Raw genomic sequence first — 15430 nt, 5'->3', positions numbered from 1 at the left:
CACAGCCCTACTAGATCCAATTCATGAGATAAATGTTGGCCCCTTTTTAATTTGGTTTAAAATTCTTTAAGCAATAGCATAAAACAAGAAATTGCTTCACATACTTCCCTGAATCAGACAAAGTCCCATTTAGATACATGCTGACCACTAAATTTTGTTCATTAATTAAAGTATGCCCATATTGACTGATAAACCAAGGTTGTAATTTTATGGAAACAAACTCAAACACATACATGGCCATTCCTTTAAATAATATAGTTATTCCAAATATTGGAAAACTGCAGTTGTAGAACTATGGCAAGAATGGCTGAATAGAATTTATCTCTCTGATTTGAAAAGTACTCTAGGAATATTTATTTATACCTTGTACTCCAAATGTACTATGGGTCTGAGATTCAGGGTCATCTCAGTATAGCTCACGGAAGTTCTCCTGAATGGATGACTAACAAAGATATGGTTTAACCCTGGTGCACTCTAAATCAAGTAGCTGATCTGGATTTCCAAAGAAATTTTGGCATAATAAATTTGAGCCATGGACTGGATTCCTGTCTCTCTGCAGAGAATATAGCAACATTAAAGAGCTACAGTTTACACAGTTATACATGGCCTACCATCTGGATTTAATAGACAGATTACTCTATTTCATATATTTACAAACAGGAAACAACTGAATTCTTTTCAATGGTTTGCCACCACAACTCCCTACCCCATCCCAAATTTCAAAGTATTTGTCGAATATTTCTTGTCCACAGTTGAGAGATGTCTTCATCAAATTTTGTTTCCTGTTTTTGGAAATTTATACCACCAGATTTATGTGAAAGCATGCATGTGTAACTTTTCAGTGACTCTGGGCATTTCATTTCGTTTTCTTACTAAAGGTTGTAGCGGGCCAGGTCATGCTATAAAATGGGCAGGAAGAAAAAGAGGGGGAAAAATTAAGTCCCTTAAAAGGTTTTTAAAACTTGAGGAAAAGGCTAAATACAAACAATCCCTTTTTACTTCTTAAATATGTATTTACCACCAAATTTGGTAATGTAATGTGAATTTCAGCAGCACAACCACAATGAGTTCTGGGGCAAGTCAAGAAGCTATGGGTGGCTTAAAAGCCTATAAGAGATAAATTACTATCTGTAGAGACAGCTGCACAGTTGTTTGTCTTTTTTATGCCTCTCTTGGAAGAAAATTCCTATCTTAGAAGTAGATGTACTGAGATATTAATAAATTATATAGTGCCTACTTCTAGATTGGTAAGATTGGAGATTTCATCAAATTGCATTATTCACAAGAACAGTTAAAGAAATTTCAGGCAAGTGCCACAAACAAATTATTGGCAGAGGTACTACTGAACGATTCATTCTACAGTAGTTATAATTGTTTATGTTAATGAGAATGGGAAAACTCAGTTATTCATGCTTTATATCTTTGGTTTCTACATTTTTACCTCTTTTATATTGTCTGCGTGGCCTGCAAAAATATGTAATAAACATTTTTTTTATATACAATGGACCTTTCTGGAGAGAAATGTCCCCATAGAGACCCACACCTCTCTCGATTTCTGTTCTAAATGGGTAAAGAACATTCGAAGAGACTGGAGTTATCTACACGGCCAACTCTTATTCTGGGGAAAGTAAAACTTATCAAAGAGAGTTTAATGACCTAACCTCAGAGAAAATTTCACATTCCAGTAGCCATAAAACATTCTAATTAAAAAAGTTACATTTTCAATAATGAGGAAAACATATGTAGGCTGGATGTTGTGTACAAACCTAAGCTTAATTTTTTTATTTCTCTTGTAAGAATCCCCTCAACAGCCTATACCATTCTTCTGGGAGTATGTAAAGAAATAAATAAGTCTAGGACGTATTATTATAGTTTCCAAAACAAGATATTTTCTTTATTACTTGAACCACATGGTGATACATTCAGCCCTCTGCCTTTACAACCATCAGAACTATGCAGGGTTTTAAAAATATAGTTATAGCTCTTTTCTTTAATCCTATAGAATATTTTCAATAAATATATCTGCAATAATAAATTATCTTTCCTAACTGCATATTAAATAGAATATTGTACAGAATCAAGGTAATTTTGTATTTAAAATGCAAGATTTTGAACTCATAATTACCACAGATGGGGCTCCTCCACACGCAGTTCAGCAGCCTTATGACCTATTTTGGTTTCTGATTGACATCTTGACTTTTCTTCAGGAGCTCAGGGCAGCAACCCTAGCACTTTATCCAGCAATTTCCCCCAGCCAATAACTCTATGTCATGGGTTAGCCTGTGGGATTGTAACTGACCCAGAGGTACATTTGAAAATCAGTATAGTGCTAGCACATCACAATGTGCCAGTTTCCCATTTAAGGAATCTATAAAAACCCAAGTTAGTCACAGCAGAGATAATGATGGATACCAGGATGCGCAAAACATTGCAATTCCAAAACAGATCATTTCTAGTGCTGCAAGAGTAGCTCAACACTGAAAGGCCCATTTTGCGGATCAGAACAATCAATTACAGAATTAGCATCAGTTACGAATAAAGAGAGTGAAAGATATTTTCTCCATTTTCAAATCTGTTTTATTAAAAGAGAAAAAAAGCCACAGCTGTTGACGACTTACTTTCCCTCTGCAAAAGCAGTTAGAGTGCAGAAGCAGAAGTAAGACAGTTGGACTGCTACGGGTCTGATACGCCTGCTCATTGAACAAAGAAAAGAGGAAAAAGAAACAACCTGATTACAACTGAAACCAGATATTAAAGTCTGAACATGCTTGTGCAATCTTGAAGTGAACCAGTATTCAAAGAAATGACTCTGGGACTCTCTGGGACATTTCAATCACAAAATATACTTTAGAATGCAGCAACAACTCCATCATGCCTTAGGACACTCGAAGAATACAAATGAGATTATTCGGAGGCTCTGCTACTAAACCTTATGTCTAATGAGGCCATTCTTTCTAACACTTATTGTTATTAGTTGAGCAAAAAAGAAAAGGGCATGGCCTTACTGGAATGTGAAAGAGCTCACCAGTTCAAGAACTAGTAATGCAAAACATCAGCAAACAGCTTAGTTTAGCAATTAGTCACTGATTGTATCTGGGGACATGCTAATTTATATTGTGGTCTGACTTAGTATAACCCATGAACAGGAAACATAGTCACTTACTGGTCTGGGTGCAAGAATACTAACAGTAGCCTGATCTGTTCCTGATTTTGTATATTGCTGAGCCCAGACCCTTAGCTGTTAACACTCCAAAGCAATGACACAGGATGCCCAAGCCACAAAGCAGAGCGATTTTGTAGCAAGATTTTGGTAGCTTGAATTTTGTTTTTCACCTTCTCTAGGTGTAGGTGGTGGCTGAGGGAAATGAGTAGTCTTCCCCTATCCTATATACAGATATCAACTAGGGCAACTACAGCCTTTTTTTCTGGTTGGCCTAAATCAGGGATGGACAATTTGCAAGGCACCCCTGACCCCTGACATCCTGCCATTGAAATTCAGGGTCAAAATGACGAATGTTTATGCTGCATTTTTTTTTATGAAAATGAGGCTGGGAATGGGAGCAAGAGGCCTCAGGGAGGCAAGCCATTCTTATTTCTAGCTTTAAAATCCCCAACTCCAACATAATAACTCAAAATATATCTTGTTTCAAAATTCAGCAACAATTTTTTCAGCTACAGATAGTCCCCAGGTTAAGAACGAGTTCCGATCCCAAGGCCTGTCCTTAAGTCAAATTTATACATAAGCTGGAAAACTGAACCGTTGTGTTCAATTCAACCGTTAACTTGAATTTTGCCACAATAGGCTCTGTTTTTAACTATGGGTCATCCTTAAACCGGGAGTTCTTAACCCAGGGACTCCCTGTATTTGGGACTTTTCAAAGGAGGAAAATGGGGCTGTCTTCCAGAGGCTACACACACCCATTTCCACTCCAACTGAAAAAAGCAGCCAAAATTGTGGCCTCAACCCTTTTGGGGGTGTCACTGTGTTTCAGGCAACATCACCTACGTTCACCAGCTCAGAGTTGCAGTTTGTAACACAGGAAACCACTCTCCAAATAAACAAACAAATGAATGATCAGGAACTGCTGTCATTCTAACTAAAAGGAAGTCTAGCAAACTATGTCCCACTATTTTTACTGTGTCATCGAGGGCACAAAGTTCTTAATGCTAAAATTAAAAATGGAAACGTTACAGTGCATCACTCTTCCTGACTGTGCTGTTTCCTATGATTTCTGTAAGCTCATACGGACTTCTTTACAATTCTCTGATTCAATACTGTACTGTATGTATCAAGAGAGGGACAGGGAGCCTTCCTAACTTTTCTCACTGGTTTCCTGTTGCCATTAATGGCAGGAAGCAAAATGATCTGATTCTACCAACCAACCAACCAGGTCACTTAATTAGTAGGCATCAGATTGCAGATTTCCCACTGCTAATGGCAACAGGAAGCCAGTGATCTGCATTAGGTCCCTTGGGAGGGCAGGGGGCAAACGAGAAAAGAAGGATGAAGTATGCATAATTTTTTATTTTTCTACATGTAAAGGGAAGGTTACATGGATACGAATGATGAACTTTTCCCTGACATGGAAAACTGTGGCCTCGGGGATGAAATGGTCGCCAACTTTGCTTTAAGGCATACTTCAGCTATATGCAGTTTCACTTTTTGCATAATGCTTCCAAGACAACTTTTTAAAAATATGTACTGAAAACAACCTTCCACCTGAAATAAACAGACAGGAATGTTAGCCTTCTTGGAGAAGAAGACAGTTCTACTTCTGCAGCTTTTAACCTCACCACGTGTGCACGCTGGTGCTGAAGAAGCAAAACACAACAGCTGCAGAAAGTTTTCTCTTTGGTAACACATTTTCAAAATGTTCAGTAAACGACAGTGCGCTTCTGCCTTACTCTTTTGACAACAGGAGTGCCCAAGCGGGTTATGTCAACATGTGAGGAAATGAAATGTTGGCATCCTCAAAAATGCAATCATAAGGGAAATTTGAGTAAGTTTGCTTTCCCCCACCTCTCTAGGATTTCCTCTGTATTTATTAACTTCTGCCCCAAACCAACTTTATATTAGGAATTTTTAATAGCTCATTATATAACAATGTCCTATGAAACTGTATATTACTGAATTCCAACACACCTTTTCAATGTCACCTTCTGCAAGCAACTATTCTTTAAGCTAGGCAGTCCAAAATTATATCAATGACAGAATCTGGACAAATCAATAAGAGGTGAAAGTTATAAAACAGAAATTCTTTGCAAAAGCTCTCTGTTACAGAAATGTATTGAACCATGGCAACAGCCCTGCCATTTCAAGTTTCATTATTGCGTTATGCTTTGAAAAAAGTGAAACACCAATTAGATAGCTACCAGCCCAGTTATTTTCTTAGTAAGTACAAGTGGACAAAATATTACTGATATATTATTTTCATATTAACTTCTTTAATGTATTTCTTGATAGGTATAGAAAAGACAGCCGTCCGTTAGCTTAAATTTTTCTCCCTTAAGTCCAAACACTACATCACATCACATCCTAAGTACAGCTAAAACACTGGATCCAATCCCAGCAGTGAACATGAAGAGTGAGGATATTCACATGAGGTATCCTGATTCTTGACAGCTCTTCCTGAACTCTTTCACAAGCGAAATCATGAGGCTGCAATCCAATCTGGCCCTCATTTGAGCCCCTGAAATCACCATTCACTGAAGCAGCCCAAAATAAAAGACTGCATCAAAACCCACCCATTATCCATCCCTTCAATTCTGGAGCACAATGTATTTCGGTCTTTCATACATATAATTATGCCAAACATTTCATTAATTAAACCGCACACAAAGTAACATTCGCTAGATTTCTCCATCATTTGAGATCATCCTGTGATATCTCAGCAAAGTGAAATACAAAAGGGTAAAACAGGTAGGCAAGTAAAAATACATTTACTTCTGTAATTATGCTAGTGAGTAATTATAGGAAACAAATCAACTTTACCTATTCTAAAGCTATATCCTACCTATTCTCTAGAAGCTAACAATTTCATCCACAGCAACCATGTTAGGAAGGCCAAGCTGGGCAGTAAAGAACGAACGGTGACATCTAATGAACTTCATGGGTATGTGGGAATTGAAAATGGATCTTCACAGTCCTTGCCCACTATATGCTACATAGCACCTTGACTCTTTTATTTAGCAAATCACCCCAGTTTATGCTACTATTCTGACAACAGACCCAATCATTTCTATGCACCTTTTCTTTCTGCACCAACTAATTCAACTCCCAGTTTCACCAGGCACTTGGGGATAACCAAACAGATGATGCAATGAGAGGAACGCAGGCAGAGGAATATTCCAAGTAAATGTGATCAGACGCAAGGGTACATTTTAGGAGGCAATTGTGGCAGTGATGACTTCATCCTCACTGTATCTTCAGTACCATCCAGCAGAGATGTACCAAGTGATGCAAAGCCTTCTTCAGTCTCGTCAATGGGCTGACGTTGGAAGACCACTAGGAGCATTCAGTAGTGCTATTTATTCACTCATTACTTATGGCTAAGACTGCTTATTCCTTTCATTCTTTTCTACGACATTATCTGTAACCCATTAATGAATTGCCTAAAGCAACTTTGTGCTATGGGAACATGTTCAGTTTTGAGGCCTGAGGACATTTACAACATGCTCAAAATGCTATAAAGGAAATAATTACAATTCTGCATTTTTCCATGATTTACCCACATGCTGGAATTCATTATCAGAGTTGTTCATACTTGAAAATTAATATTCTACAAGATGATCAACAGAAAGCTAATGATGTTCATTTCTAGACAAAAAAAAAAAAGACTCATATTTACCTTGGCTGCAGGAGTATCACTAACAAAATAAGATGATGAATTTTTAATCCTGTATCTACAGCCCATTATCTAGCCAAATATAAGCATGTTTACATTCCTTTGCTGTCTTAACTCTTCTATTAACAGTGTGGTTTAGAAAGTGCCTAGATTGTAGTGGGGGCATAGTTCTAACAACAATATGCTTTCAAATAAAGTACAATAACAAAATGCTTATTTTCTGGTGTAAACTGTGCTTGGAGAATCAATACAAATTTGGAAATATAAAAGATGGTTCTGAAACCTCAGAAATGGTGAACAGACTGAGCTGGAGGAGAGTGGATGCTTTTGTGGGGGAGGTTCTTATCATTACAGGTAGGTCTTGACTTACAACCATTTGTTTAGTGATGATTCAAAGTTACAACAGCACTGAAAAAAATGACTTACAACTGGCCCTTGCATTTATAACCATTGCAGCATCTCCACAGTCACGTGATCAAAATTTGGGCGCTTGGCAACTAGCATGTATTTATGATGACTGCAGCATCTCAGGGTCACGTGATTGCCATTTGCAATCTTCCCAGCTGGCTTCCGACAAGCAAAATCAATGAGGAACTGCGTGATTCACTTAGCAACAGCGTGATTTGCTTAACAGCCATCCCAAAAAATGTTGTAAAATTGGGTGCAGTCATGTGATACCTCACTTAACAACTGCACTGCTTAACAATAAATTTCCAGTCTCTATTGTGGTTGTAAGTCGAGGACTACCTGTACCACTTCACCTTTTGTGAAATGGGTGCTTTGCTGTGCTACCAATGTACCTGAGGAATGAAGCCAGCCTCTGCCCTCTTCACAGTTTCCTCAGGAAAGTCTGTGTTTTTTGTAACTAGAGACAGGCCAAATACAGCAGACATTTTGTGGTGATCACTATGACATTTTCTCAGGTTTCCAAATTTGCCTTCAGGGCCAAAAAGATCAGGCAGCCCAGCTGTTCTGTGTGGGCCAGCCATGAGCACGTAGGAAGAGCTCAGGTGGATCAAGCCACAGGCCCAGGTAGCTCAGAATTCTGTCTCCAGAGAACGGAACCCTCCCAGACCGCACCGTCCAACTTGTGCTTCCCAGCAACTGTTTGAGAGGATTACTGTCTCTGATACTGAAGGTAATAACTAGCAATCATTTGTAGTGTTCACTTAAAAATTCTGTTTAATACCAATTAATAAAGGGATGTTGTTGTGCTGGGACTTGCCAGGAAAATCGCTTCATTTTTAAGGAACTGCAAGGTTTCAGTTGAGAACAGTTCTATCTATACAATTATCCTCCTTAATTCAATGCAGGAGGCAAGCTTCCACACAATAGAAAGAGAGTTTATATATGTCCAACATCATATTTACAATTTTTTTTCTGGCAAACAAATTTTTTAACTAGGAAGCTCCCAAATAATTTGTGGACTATTAACGTAGGCTCTGTACAACAGAGGAACTTTCACCCTTCCCACTGAACCTTTACGTTTGGTGATGCAGTTTTACTTTGTCCATATTTACAGAGATGAGACAATCCCATCCCCAGCCAGATTTGATATTAAAGATGCATAACCCTTCTCCAGCCTTGACCACTGAGTGGTGTGTTGAAGGCAGCGAAAATATTGAATTTGATCTAGTTTAGTTTAAATTATTTCTGTAACAGCCATGATTACTTCCCACATATTTAATTATTTCCATGTTCTGTTACTTAAATATTAAAATTCAATGGGAAATCAGAAATAATGGGGAGAGGCTACTTCCTAAGATTTAGGGGACCTCAGCTGGGCCTGGGTCTTCAAAAAGTGCATGCCTGTTTTAAGACTATTTTTGGGATTCTCTGCCTAGGAAAATCCACCTGGAAACCTCCAACACTTTCACAAGGTAGTAAAAGGATTCTTAGATCTATTGGCATTTTTATACGAAGCCACTGGGTGGTGATAATCAGTTGTATACCTCAACTCCTGGGTGACCAAGTAATGCTGCCAAGGTCTTGTCTCAGTGCTTGGAGGATAATGTGGCCTCGATGAGGTAGTAGAGACCTAAGCTCAACCCTAGCAAAAACGAATGGCAGTGGGCACGCGGACCATCTCTACATCTTTAGTTCTGAAAGGGGCTGCACTTCCCTAGACAGAACTGTTGCACAATTTGGAGGTCTTCCTAGACTCTCAGCTCCTTCTTGAAGAGCAGGTGACAGCTATGGTCAGGAAGGCCTTTGCACAATTTCATCTCATCTGCCAATTATGTGTGTTCCAGGACTGGAAGGCCCTACTCATGATCGCTCATACCCTGATCACCTTGAATGTAGACTACTGCTATCCTTCTACATGGAACTGCCCTTGAAGATCAGTCAGAAGCTTCAATTGATCCAGAATGCAGTTATCGGCATGTACCACTGCTACATGAGCTACACTGGTTACCAGAAGCCTTTGTGGTGCAATTCAAGGGCTGATTACTTATTTATTTATTTATTTATTAAGCTTGTCCCCACCCATCTCCACCCAATGGGGGACTCTGGGTGGCTTACAACATATTAAAACAATAAATAAATATATAGTTAAAATTTAAAGAGGAAACATTCACAAAGAATAAAAGGAAAAGGAAAAATCCAAGAGGCCGATGGAAGCAACACCAGGCTTCTAGGGGGCTAGCCAACCCCATATCTGATGACCTCCCTCCCTGCCCCAGGCCAGATGGCAGAGCCAGGTCTTCAAGTCCCTCTGAAAGGCTGGGAGTGAGGGGGCCTGTCTCACCTCCGGCGGCAAGATGTTCCAAAGGGCGGGGGCTACAGCAGAGAAGGACTGCCTTCTGGACCCCGCTAGTCGGAGTTCTTTTGCCGAGGGGGTCCAGAGCATGCCCTCTCTGTGTGATCGGGTGGGACGGGTTGAAATCATGGGGAAGAGGTGGTCCCTCAGGTAGCCTACAAAGACCCACATGGCACAGGGCCCAGTAATTTGAGACCCAATCTCTCTCCCATTGCTTCTGCCCATCCTAAAAGACAAGACAGAGTGGCATGCTACAGTTCCCACCTATTAAGCAATTTTACCTGATGGGACCTAGGAGGCATGCCTTCTCTGTCATGGCACCTGCCCTCTGGAACAGCATCTCCTCAGAGATTTGAATGGCCCTGACCCTGCTGTCCTTTAAACATTCCTTGAACACTTGACTCTTTCCCTAGGCTTTGTACTAGGGTGAGATGTGAGCTCCCTCTGTGAGAGGTTTTACAGGTTTTTAGTGGAAGTTTGTTCCACTAGGAAGACCATTCCCCTTTTCTGTTTTGTTTGATGCTTTATAACTTTGGTTTTAATTCTGTACATCACCAAGAGTAACTGAGAAGTTGGGCAACCTTGGAAATGTGAAATATCAATAAAATAAATAAACAGGAACTAATCAGCTGATTTATTAAATTCTGATTATCCCATCGCTGTCTACAACCATTTGTGATTTTATGTTTTCACAATATCACCTGATCATTTGTATACTGTTTGGGACAGGAACGAATAATTTATATATAAACAACAATAATCAGCAACAACTGAGGGAGGAGATCTTGTGGCTGAGCTTCGATAGTAAGCAACAACATTTAAATTCTGTTGAAATTAATGGCATCCTCTTCCAAAAGAAGTATGCCTGCCTAAAATGTTTGCCTCCCATCATAACCACACTTGCACACACACAACCTGAATTCTAACTACTGCTCTTATATATGTGCACTTATTTTTCATTCAGCAAAACCTTACCTTGGACCAATTTCCTCTCTCTAGACTAAAATATGTAAATAAAAACTTAGCAAGGTTACATATAGAGAACTCAGAATGCTATTGATTTCGAGCCAGTTGGCTTTCAAAATATCAGAAAGAGCTTATTTTTCAACCTCATTCTAGTATTTTAAAGCTAAATACAAAATAATATATAATCTCACTTGGCTGATATTTCTTGTTCCAACACAGTTAACATTCCGTTCATGTTTTTAAATCATACAGCAATTTAGATAGTGTTTGCCTTGAATGCAAAACTGTTCTCCGGCTTTACCATCATACAATGTGATGAGTCATTTCCAGCTTTACATACATGTAGCACTTAAGTCACAACAAATAATCCATTTTTTGGGAGGGGGATGCATTATTCCTGGAAAGCATTCGGCTGTAAATTTATCTTATATTTTTATGTTCATTAGTATTTATTCTCTCACAGAAACCAAGTATCACTGTAAGCTGTTCAAGCACACCTCCTGTCATCCATTGATCATCTTTTACTATGACCCACTTAAAGAAAAATAGTAACCAGAAAGAATGGCTCCACTGCTAGAGTCCAACGTGAGGAAATTCTGAAATATTAATGAAATACTACTATGCTAAGTATATCCTTGCAATCAACCATAATAATAATTTATATTTTATCAGCTGATAAGTTTTTGAAAGGCAAAAACAGAACCACTGAGAAGTCTGTAAACAAGTACATGAAAATGGAACAATCATATAAATATTTCTATTTGGGTTTAAAGACTGAACGATCCAGGATCAAATAATATAAAGTACATCAAAACATACTAAGATTGTGCCTTATTTACAAGACATTCACATGTAACGCTTCAGTTGTCCAAACATCATATTAATACAGAAGAAACAGAATTAGCAAATCTAACATAGTAAAGATATATTCAGTATACGGAGCTTTTCTCCAACACAGGAAAAAGCAAAACAAAACGGAAACACTATGAAACTGAAAATACTTTCAAACATTATACAAATATACCTACTTCCCACTAATTAGATACCTGAACAGCAATTTGTCTCACATCTCTGTTGTCTGCTGTACATGAAATTCAAACAACAGCATTTGCCCAATTCAGTGATGATTAAAACAGAGAATCACCTCACTAGTAACACAAAACAGACAAGGAAAAAAAAAAAAAGAAACGCCTTAGAGAAAATCCTTCCTGGTATTAAATTTAAAACATAAAGAGTAAATAAGTTTTAGCTAGCTGTGCACAAACAAGTGTGCCTTTTGTCAGAAGCTGTGGGGGATGCAATTTCCTTGTTTACTTAGAGAAATTGTAGAAGACATTTCAGCTCCTTTTGCCATTTACGGGAGAGGCAGCCCTTCTACCTATTTCTGTTTAATTCTTCATGAAAATGGAGAGGAAAAAAATCGGAATAACCCTGCTGCAGATTTGTATTGAAAAGGGTTAATTTCTGCACCGCAGTCCCCTAGCAGTCCTGGCTGCAGAAAGGAAGGGAGGGAGGAAAGATGTCGCTTCCCCAGTTTGTTTATGATAAATCTAAAACAGTATAATGGCAAGCAGGGAACAAGGAGCTTGGAGAAAGAACTAAACCCCATTTGTTAACCCAAAACAGGGCTGGTTTCTTTTGGAGTGAAGGCTGGGGGTGGGGTAGGAAAGAGATTTACACTGCAGTATCTGGCAGCCAACATGGCTGCCTCTGCCCCTTTAAATCCAAGTGGCCCTCCTCTTCCTCCTCCATCACATAAAACTATTATCTAGTCTATCCACAATTACCCTTTCCGAGAGAGCTAGAGATGCTCTCCCTGGAAGAGAATGTTTCAGATTCTAAGTTCAAGCCCTGAGATGTCCGTGCCTATTTATATATGTAGACCCTGCAAGCACAGATACACAAAAGGCTGCTTCATTACCAGGTCAAACTAAGACTTCCCCAACTCCAAGGATGTCACTGTCTCATGACTCTTCATGCCTTCCCACTCAAAATGTCACGTAACAGCAATTAGCACCATGCTATATAATCCATTCAATAGCCACAGTCCAGACTTCACACCTCTTCGATACAGACTCTCTCCCGAGGCTCTCATGCACACTTCTTCTATGACAGAATTGGTTACCATGCACAGATCACACAACACCACAGATTCCTTCATAATGCCATTCATTCCACCACACATGCACTTTTCTATAAATAATGTCTTTTATTCTTTAAACCATCAGGGCTGAAGTTTAAAATACATAAACCATTTAAAATTATTCAGTATCTCTGCTTTCATCATCAAGTTGATAACACATACTGGACTTTTACTACAACCCTCCACTACTAATTGATCCGAACCTTCTTAGGCATGACGGCTCACTTGATCATTGCTAGAGGTCTTCAGAGGCTGGGTGGTCATCTGTCAGAAGTGTTCTAGTGGATCCTGCACTGTGTTTGGAGTCAATGACTGCTACACTCCCTTCCAACTCAATGATCAATGGAGCCACCCTTTTCCCTCACAATTCTTAGCAGTTTAATCTCGCTCAATCTTACCCCGCACATCCTAAGAGCACTTCAGAGTCTGCAAAAAAAATTGTGCCCATTGCCACACACTAGACTTCTTCTCCAAACTGTTCCACATTATCGGTTTTCCTATGTGTTGCATTTTCATAACGCTAGTTCTCTTACGGAATCCAACTCCTGCCAAAAAAATATTGTCTGTTCCTCCTCACGCTACAACTTACCATGTATTAGCAGGGATTGAGCTGTAGTGGAATAATTAGCACTTATTTTAGCATTTTATTTGACACCTGAATATATTTTTTATTGCTTGTTATAGGTTAATGCTTCTGCTGACTAGCAACTAAACATACAAATATTGTGTTTCGCATAATTCAAAATCTTTCTCAAAACCCCTCCTTCCTCACATAATAACGACCGGCTTGCCCTTCGCCAAATTAGTGCCTTTGGGATGAGTTGGATTAACATCCTGACACATTCTAGCACACAACTATTCTGCTGATAATAATAGGAGTTGCAATTTAATGTATTTGAAAGGCACCAGGTTGGAGAAGGCTGAACTCAAGCAACTTAACTCCAAGTTTGAAATCACAGTTGACTTCAGGTAATCCACCCTCTTTCATCCAGCATCTTGGGCATGAATATAATATGTAGAGGGATGTCTGTCATGCTTGTATGTTGCCCTCCTTCTAAAAAGCTCAAAATACCATGCATGAATTTCTTTCCATTTAATTTTTAGAGAGTTGCCATGAAGGTAGGTTTAGGCTAAGAAACAGTGATTACCTTAAGGGCACCCAACGAGCTTACTGGGTAAATAAAAGCCAGCAGCTGATGTTCCCAGCACTCCAGCGATGGCTCCACATCACTGTCCATTGCTGAATATGACTTTACTCGGGATTGTTGACCTAAATGGATACACCTTGAAACACTGTATAAATGGCAACCGTTACACCAGGCACCTGTTATACAATGTCACAAGTTGCACAAGCTGCCCCCTTTTAGCGACCAGGTAGCTAATTGTCCTTTCAGATTCCCCCAAATGACTGTTAAAAAGAAAAGGAAAAGAAGAGGCCTAAGACAAAAAGGGAAGAAAGGAGAGGAAAATTCCAACTTTTCGAAACTGGCGTTTCCTACACATCTGCAGCTCCAGGAATCCCAGCAGAATCCCAGCAGAAGCTTACAGCTTATTATGCCTAAGGGAGGCTGCATCACAGGCTTTCGAAAGCCAGCCATTCGCTCTGCTAGGAGCCGGGCCAAAGTTAAGCACTGCAACCGGAGAAGCAGAGACTGCTGAGGACTAGCAACTTTGCAGAGTCGCTGCTAGGGCTGCAGCTTTAGCGGCGCCTCCCCGCGCGGCTGCCTCGCTCACCGGGGCTCTGGCCCCGCCCCCTTCCTCCTTAAGCCCCGCCCCTCCCGCTCACCCTCCTCCCCCCTCCATCCCGCCTCACCTTCAGTCAGTTCCATTCTAACTCCCCCCGCCGTATCGGACCGATCGCCGCCGAGACACAAAACGCAGGAGTCACGCCAGGGAAGCCCCGAGCCAGGCCGGCCCGAGCCAGGCTCGGCGAGGGGGGCGGGCCGGGCCCCGCAATAGGCCGCGCTCGATCCCCGGGCTCAATTTCTGCAGGCTTCTCGCTTCTCTGGCCTCGGCCCCCGCCGCTTCCCCCCGCCGCTTCCACTCCGGGTGCCGTCCCGGGCGGCCGAGGAGCCGCAGGGCCTCGAGAGAGCCGCCGAGGGCGCGGGAAGGGGGGCGGCACCGAGTCGGGGGGGAAGAAAGGGGGCGCTGGCGCTCCGCTCGTTCTCGTCGTCCCGGTCTCGGCCCTGCTCGTTCCCGCTCCCTCCGCCTCCTCTCTTTCCTCACGCACACAAAGCTCCACACACAGTCAGCGCCGGAAAAAAGCCGCGCTCCCATTGGCCGGCGCGAAATTGCGGGCCCCGCGGCTTCCTGGGAATTGTAGTTTCCCACCCCCGCAGCTTGGGGCCTTGAGCAAGCGGGGTCTGCGCTGCCTGCTCGCTTGCGCCTTTGCAGTCGCTGCTGCGGCCAGTCCTGGGGGGTGGCCCTGGCGGGAAAGGGCCGGCGAAAGAAATTGGCCAGACAGGGCTAGAGGTAGACATTTTTATTTTCCTCTCCCAGATGCTGTACGGCTGTTTTAGGGATAAGACCTGTGCAAACACCTCCAGCATACCACCGATGAATACAAAGTAGAAAGATGTGGCTTTTTTTTTGTCAATGCAAAGGTAACCTTGGTTCTTATTCTTATTAAAGTATTGCAGGATTGTTTATCAGTCCTGCAGAGACTGGGGCTCTGACTGCAGTAAAGGGAGGCATTTAACAGGAATGCCCTAGGAG

At 41.0% G+C, this 15430-nt stretch overlaps 1 protein-coding gene across 2 annotated transcripts in view; it reads right to left on the bottom strand.

Annotated features, from left to right (window-relative positions):
- NSD3 (nuclear receptor binding SET domain protein 3) overlaps positions 1–14934 on the bottom strand; it is a 76308-nt gene extending 61374 nt beyond the window's left edge. The window contains exon 1 of one of the 2 annotated variants that reach the window (XM_088152121.1): positions 14529–14934. The gene's annotated coding sequence lies outside the window, so the exon portion shown is untranslated. The remainder of the gene's footprint in view (positions 1–14528) is intronic. The other variant, XM_088152122.1, reaches the window with a different exon arrangement.
- Positions 14935–15430: the final 496 nt, after the last annotated feature.

This window comes from Python bivittatus, unplaced genomic scaffold (genome assembly GCF_059951505.1).
Source record: "Python bivittatus isolate LINGU-HERP-01145 unplaced genomic scaffold, Pbiv_v1 ctg000680_np1212, whole genome shotgun sequence".
NCBI lineage: Eukaryota > Metazoa > Chordata > Lepidosauria > Squamata > Pythonidae > Python > Python bivittatus.
Note: the sequence above shows the minus strand (reverse complement) of the source record. Positions and strands in the feature narration are given on the sequence as shown.